The 7,944-nt window shown below is 43.8% G+C and overlaps 1 non-coding gene across 1 annotated transcript; it reads left to right on the top strand.

The window, feature by feature from the left end:
• Nucleotides 1-119, top strand: LOC145999787 (5S ribosomal RNA). Its single transcript, XR_014443430.1, has one exon. It is a non-coding gene; the product is annotated as a 5S ribosomal RNA (ribosomal RNA).
• Nucleotides 120-7,944: the final 7,825 nt, after the last annotated feature.

A 7,944-nucleotide genomic window follows, 5' to 3' on the forward strand; every position in this document is an offset into this window, starting at 1 on the left:
GCCAACGGCCATACCACGCTGAATATCCTTGTTCTCGTCCGATCACCGAAGTCAAGCAGCGTCGGGCCTGGCCAGTACTTGCATGGGTGACCGCCTGGGAACACCAGGTGCTGTTGGCATACTTTTAGCCGCCCCCCTTGGCGGAGTGCACATGGCGCTACAGGCGTCCCGGATTCGAATCCCGGCCTGGATATGGAAGTTTGCGAGTGTCCATTCATCAATTTCATCACATCATCACTCATCATCATCTTCGCAAATTAGCCAAAAGTGACATAAAAAGCGAAGTCAAATAAAGCAAATCAAATGTCGGCCTCCGTGCCTGAGTGGTTATCTCAGCGGACTACGAGGCCAGGGGTTCCGGATTGAATCACGGTTAGGACATAGATGTTTGTGTTTTTCGGGATATACTGCCGCATACGGGTATTATTAAAAAAAAAAAAAAAAGTCGTTAGGGGCTGACTACCATGCGAGAGACTCCGGCGGGAGAACCGGGATTTTTTCCACCTGTTCAAGCGGCTCCAGCGCCCAGCCAGCGTCGTATGAAAGGGTACCTGGAGGAAACTGCGGTGATACAGGCGCCCAGGAGCGTGGTGCTCATCACATCACCCACACCTTTGGCAGTGAACAGCACCCCCTAAACACCTTCGTGGCGTGGTGCAAAGCATAGGGGAGCACTTTACTTTTTACTTTACTTTAAAGATAAAAGTTCAACACACGATACAAAAAGCTTATTAATAAAACATACAATGACTGACTTTAAACGCTGACTTCCGTAGCGGAGTGCTTATCACAACGCTCTACCACGTAGGACATCCCGAATGATCGAATCCCGACTTCAACATGGGTTTTCATTTTGATTGTTATCTCATCATAGCATCACTCATCCTCATGGTCGCGATTAGCCAAAGTGGCAGAAAAACGACACTAATTAACAAAATCAAATCGAGACTGCAACTTTAACGAAATTCTTGAACTATCTCTAAAATAACATATCATATGTGAAACGCACAAAAATCCGCTTCTTGAGATATCAAAAGGATTGGAATTCTATCATTCATTCTTAGAGCAGATAACACTGGTCAACAATTTTTTTTTTTTTTTTTTTTTGCGACATGGATGAAAATTCACTTTTCTTTATCAATCCATGATGCTGAACACGAAACTGACAATGAAAATGCCACTCGACTTCCGGTTTAAGTATTAAACGAGGTATTGTCGAAAAGTCGGATTTCCCAATGTTCTAACGTAGTGAAATGACGTATGCTTGGTGTGCATGTGACTTTTACGCTTGAACTGTGTTATGCGAACAGTACAAAACGTGGGTACATTTCCATCTGCCTTTCAAAGTAAATTCATGAATCATAGTTTTTACATTAATCACAAAATAAATATTTTCTACTATACTACTGTACGGTGTGTTCTTTACTACTTACGTGGGATTAAATCCGCTTCCTCTTTGCTTCCCTCTTGTAGTAAAGTTCAGGATCATCCCTGGTTACTGTCCAGCAATAGTCGGCAAGCATTCCTCTACTCCATTTCCCTTGGTATATTTTCTCCATTACAGATATTTGTTGGTGGAAATGCTCACTGTGTTCATCACTTACCTCCCCACAACTTTTCGGGAATAAACTGAGATGAGGGTGTAGAAAATGCAATTTAAGGAACATATTGCAACCCATTTTTTGATACGATGAAACCAAATTATTTACAAGTTTTTCATAGTCTTCAGCACGTTTGTTTCCCAAAAAATTGTTGGAGACTTCTCCGAAAGAACTCCATGCACCTTTCTCAACATCACTTAGCAGGTGTTCGAAGATCTCGTCCTGGTGAAGTTGACGAATTTGAGGGCCCACAAAAATTCCTTCCTTGATCTTCTGTTCACTGATTTTTGGAAATTTGTTAAGTCGATATTTGAATACCAAAGAGTATCGATCCAACTTTTTGACAAAGTTTTTGATCAGTCCAAGCTTTATATGAAGTGCAGGAAGTATAATATTTTCAGATTCAACGAGAGGTTCATTATGTACATTCATATTTCCAGTTTCCATACTTTGACGTAATGGCCAATTCTTTTTAATAAAATGAGAAGCTCTGTCTCTGCTATTCCATTCGCAGAGGAAACAGCAATATTTGGTATAGCCTTGTTGGAGTTCAGTTAAAATAGCAATGACTTTCAAATCTGCACCTATTTTCCATAGGTATGTACCTAGTTGTTGTATTTAATTGATTGAAGGAGGAATTTTAGGCTGTCATACGATTCTTTCTTTTACACAGAATAACCAATAAGGATTGACGTCAATTGATTGCTGTTATGAAGCAGTACAGCTTTTAGACTTTATACCGATGCATCTATGAAAAACCGCCACTCTTCGCAGATGTGCTTAATGCCCATAGCCCCCAATAAACCATTAATATCACTGCAGAATGTCATATCTCCTTCGGTAGAAAAGTATTCTTCCAACATTTTTTGACCTTCACGATAAAATGACACCTTCACATTACTAGCCAGAAAATTCCATTGTTGAACTCTGGAGGCTAATAGCTCTGCCTTGTCTAACCTTGTGCTGTTCTGTAAGTTTAACATCACCTGCAAAGTCCGGATCTGTAGATGTGGAAGGTTGTTGATCGTACGGTTCGTCTTGTGAGTCTACGGAATGAGATTCAGGGGGTGTTGGAACAGGTAGTTCATTACTATGCACTACAGGACGAGAAGCAGAACGAATATTTGGAAATACAATTGTCTTCTTTTTAGTATTGGACATATGTTGTATTGATGGGACCATACAAAAAAATAAACAATCGTCTGTATGATTAGTGGGCTCCAGCCAAATCATGGGAATAGCAAATGATATCAATGGTCTTCTGTGATTCGTCCAGTCCAGCAGATTCGTGTAGCAGGTCTTACAACGGAAATGTGGAGCCCAAGTCTTATCTTCATCTCCGAATTTGCAGCATTTACCGAAATATAGATTGTAGGCTGTTCTTACAGCAGGGGTAATATTTCTAAGCGGTCCAGAAAACACAATTTGACCACAAACATAACAGACATTGTTAGCATTGATAATGCATTTACGTGGCATTTTTTAACATCACTCAGCAATTTAATTAAATGTCAACCTTACCAGAAACGGACCACGTAATACGCAAACACGATATTCGGTAAATGCACACACTCAACCTAGTTTTATAAAGCCACAATCACGAATGCACAAATTAACACCTCACAAAACAATGAATAAAGAGGTTTTGTGGTTGGTCTTTAACAGTTCCCCTTTTCCTTACAACAAATAAAAAAAATAAGATAAGAAAAGAAAAACTCAACATTTACTTCTTACATCTATGCAATACCATATATATAGGGAACTTCTCCAAATCAACAATGCCCTGTAACTCAATTATAATTAGTCAATTGAGATTTTTAACTACAGTTTCGTATTTAGGAGACCAATATTGACTAGAAATTGTATATATCACTCATGTCGCATTTTGGCTGTTAACCAGTGTAATCAGCAGAACATGATACTTTAGACAGGATTAAGTCATACAGGGCAGATAATTGCAAGTCATAATTCATAATATTTTACTATGATTCCAGGTCTGGATATATGGTAGCCGAGGCAACAAAACGGGGTTAGATGTCGTAGCAATTGATAACCTGAAGATTCGAACACGGAACCGACGAGCGCTTCAAACCACGAAGCTTCCATTGTGTATTACACAAAAACCACCTACAACATCCTCTTCGTCAGAAAATAGTCAATCTGGTCAACAATCTGGTTCCCACGAATCTGCAGAAACACCAGAACCTAACCAGTCTGGAGGTAGCTCAGGACAAACTTCAGGCTCCGCTTCCAATGAAGGTAACCAATCTGGTCAACAATCTGGTTCACACGAATCTGCAGAAACACCAGAACCTAACCAGTCTGGAGGTAGCTCAGGACAAACTTCAGGCTCCGCTTCCAATGAAGGTAACCAATCTGGTCAACAATCTGGTTCACACGAATCTGCAGAAACACCAGAACCTAACCAGTCTGGAGGTAGCTCAGGACAAACTTCAGACTCCGCTTCCAATGAAGGTAACCAATCTGGTCAACAATCTGGTTCACACGAATCTGCAGAAACACCAGAACCTAACCAGTCTGGAGGTAGCTCAGGACAAACTTCAGGCTCCGCTTCCAATGAAGGTAACCAATCTGGTCAACAATCTGGTTCACACGAATCTGCAGAAACACCAGAACCTAACCAGTCTGGAGGTAGCTCAGGACAAACTTCAGGCTCCGCTTCAAATGAAGGTAACCAATCTGGTCAACAATCTGGTTCACACGAATCTGTAGAAACACCAGAACCTAACCAGTCTGAAGGTAGCTCAGGACAAACTTCAGGCTCCGCTTCAAATGAAGGTAACCAATCTGGTCAACAATCTGGTTCACACGAATCTGCAGAAACACCAGAACCTAACCAATCTGGAGGTAGCTCAGGACAAACTTCGGGCTCCGCTTCCAATGAAGGTAACCAATCTGGTTCACACGAATCTGCAGAAACACCAGAACCTAACCAATCTGGAGGTAGCTCAGGACAAACTTCAGGCTCCGCTTCCAATGAAGGTAACCAATCTGGTTCACACGAATCTGCAGAAACACCTGAACCTAACCAGTCTGGAGGTAGCTCAGGACAAACTTCAGGCTCCGCTTCCAATGAAGGTAACCAATCTGGTTCACACGAATCTGCAGAAACACCAGAACCTAACCAATCTGGAGGTAGCTCAGGACAAACTTCAGGCTCCGCTTCCAATGAAGGTAACCAATCTGCTCAACAATCTGGTTCACACGAATCTGCAGAAACACCAGAAACTAACCAATCTGGAGGTAGCTCAGGACAAACTTCAGGCTCCGCTTCAAATGAGGATAACCAATCTGGTCAACAATCTGGTTCACACGAATCTGCAGAAACACCAGAACCTAACCAATCTGGAGGTAGCTCAGGACAAACTTCAGGCTCCGCTTCCAATGAAAGTAACCAATCTGGTTCACACGAATCTGCAGAAACACCAGAACCTAACCAATCTGGAGGTAGCTCAGGACAAACTTCGGGCTCCGCTTCCAATGAAGGTAACCAATCTGGTTCACACGAATCTGCAGAGACACCAGAACCTAACCAATCTGGAGGTAGCTCAGGACAAACTTCAGGCTCCGCTTCCAATGAAGGTAACCAATCTGGTTCACACGAATCTGCAGAAACACCTGAACCTAACCAGTCTGGAGGTAGCTCAGGACAAACTTCAGGCTCCGCTTCCAATGAAGGTAACCAATCTGGTTCACACGAATCTGCAGAAACACCAGAACCTAACCAATCTGGAGGTAGCTCAGGACAAACTTCAGGCTCCGCTTCCAATGAAGGTAACCAATCTGCTCAACAATCTGGTTCACACGAATCTGCAGAAACACCAGAAACTAACCAATCTGGAGGTAGCTCAGGACAAACTTCAGGCTCCGCTTCAAATGAGGATAACCAATCTGGTCAACAATCTGGTTCACACGAATCTGCAGAAACACCAGAACCTAACCAATCTGGAGGTAGCTCAGGACAAACTTCAGGCTCCGCTTCCAATGAAAGTAACCAATCTGGTTCACACGAATCTCCAGAAACACCAGAACCTAACCAGTCAGGAAGAAGCTCAGGACAAACTTCAGGCTCCGCTTCCAATGAGGGTAACCAATCTGGTCAACAATCTGGTTCACACGAATCTGCAGAAACACCAGAACCTAACCAATCTGGAGGTAGCTCAGGACAAACTTCAGGCTCCGCTTCCAATGAAGGTAACCAATCTGGTTCACACGAATCTGCAGAAACACCAGAACCTAACCAATCTGGAGGTAGCTCAGGACAAACTTCAGGATCCGCTTCCAATGAAGGAAACCAATTTGGTTCACACGAATCTGCAGAAACACCAGAACCTAACCAATCTGGAGGTAGCTCAGGACAAACTTCAGGCTCCGCCTCCAATGAAGGTAACCAATCTGGTCAACAATCTGGTTCACACGAATCTCCAGAAACACCAGAACCTAACCAGTCAGGAGGTAGCTCAGGACAAACTTCAGACTCCGCTTCCAATGAGGGTAACCAATCTGGTAAACAATCTGGTTCACACGAATCTGCAGAAACACCAGAACCTAACCAATCTGGAGGTAGCTCAGGACAAACTTCAGGCTCCGCTTCCAATGAAAGTAACCAATCTCGTTCACACGAATCTGCAGAAACACCAGAACCTAACCAGTCAGGAAGAAGCTCAGGACAAACTTCAGGCTCCGCTTCCAATGAGGGTAACCAATCTGGTCAACAATCTGGTTCACACGAATCTGCAGAAACACCAGAACCTAACCAATCTGGAGGTAGCTCAGGACAAACTTCAGGCTCCGATTCCAAAGAAGGTAACCAATCTGGTTCACACGAATCTGCAGAAACACCACAACCTAACCAATCTGGAGGTAGCTCAGGACAAACTTCAGGATCCGCTTCCAATGAAGGAAACCAATCTGGTTCACACGAATCTGCAGAAACACCAGAACCTAACCAATCTGGAGGTAGCTCAGGACAAACTTCAGGCTCCGCCTCCAATGAAGGTAACCAATCTGGTCAACAATCTGGTTCACACGAATCTCCAGAAACACCAGAACCTAACCAGTCAGGAGGTAGCTCAGGACAAACTTCAGGCTCCGCTTCCAATGAGGGTAACCAATCTGGTAAACAATCTGGTTCACACGAATCTGCAGAAACACCAGAACCTAACCAATCTGGAGGTAGCTCAGGACAAACTTTAGGCTCCGCTTCCAATGAAGGTAACCAATCTGGTTCACACGAATCTGCAGAAACATCAGAACCTAACCTTTCTGGAGGTAGCTCAGGTCAAACTTCAGGCTCCGCTTCAAATGAAGGTAACCAGTCTGGTTCCCACGAATCTGCAGAAACACCAGAACCTAACCAGTCTGGAGGTAGTTCAGGACAAACTTCAGGCTCCGCTTCCAATGAGGGTAACCAATCTGGTCAACAATCTAGTTCACACGAATCTGCAGAAACACCAGAACCTAACCAGTCTGGAGGTAGCTCAGGACAAACTTCAGGATCCGCTTCCAATGAAGGTAACCAATCTGGTCAACAATCTGGTTCACACGAATCTGCAGAAACACCAGAACCTAACCAATCTGGAGGTAGCTCAGGACAAACTTCAGGCTCCGCTTCCAATGAAGGTAACCAATCTGGTCAACAATCTGGTTCACACGAATCTTCAGAAACACAAGAACCTAACCAGTCTGGAGGTAGCTCAGGACAAACTTCAGACTCCGCTTCCAATGAGGGTAACCAATCTGGTCAACAATCTGGTTCACACGAATCTGCAGAAACACCAGAACTTAACCAGTCTGGAGGTAGCTCAGGACAAACTTCAGGCTCAGCTTCCAATGAAGGTAACAAATCTGGTCAACAATATGGTTCACACGAATCTGCAGAAACACCAGAACCTAACCAATCTGGAGGTAGCTCAGGACAAACTTCAGGCTCCGCTTCCAATGAAGGTAACCAATCTGGTTCACACGAATCTGCAGAAACACCAGAACCTAACCAATCTGGAGGTAGCTCAGGACAAACTTCAGGCTCCGCTTCCAATGAAGGTAACCAATCTGGTCAACAATCTGGTTCACACGAATCTGCAGAAACACCAGAACCTAACCAGTCTGGAGGTAGCTCAGGACCAACTTCAGGCTCCGCTTCCAATGAGGGCAACCAATCTGGTAAACAATCTGGTTCACACGAATCTGCAGAAACACCAGAACCTAACCAGTCTGGAGGTAGCTCAGGACAAACTTCGGGCTCCGCTTCAAATGAAGGTAACCAATCTGGTACCCACGAATCTGCAGAAACACCAGAACCTAACCAATCTGGAGGTAGCTC

This window comes from Lepisma saccharinum, chromosome 15 (genome assembly GCF_977018435.1).
Source record: "Lepisma saccharinum chromosome 15, izLepSacc3.1, whole genome shotgun sequence".
Lineage (NCBI taxonomy): Eukaryota > Metazoa > Arthropoda > Insecta > Zygentoma > Lepismatidae > Lepisma > Lepisma saccharinum.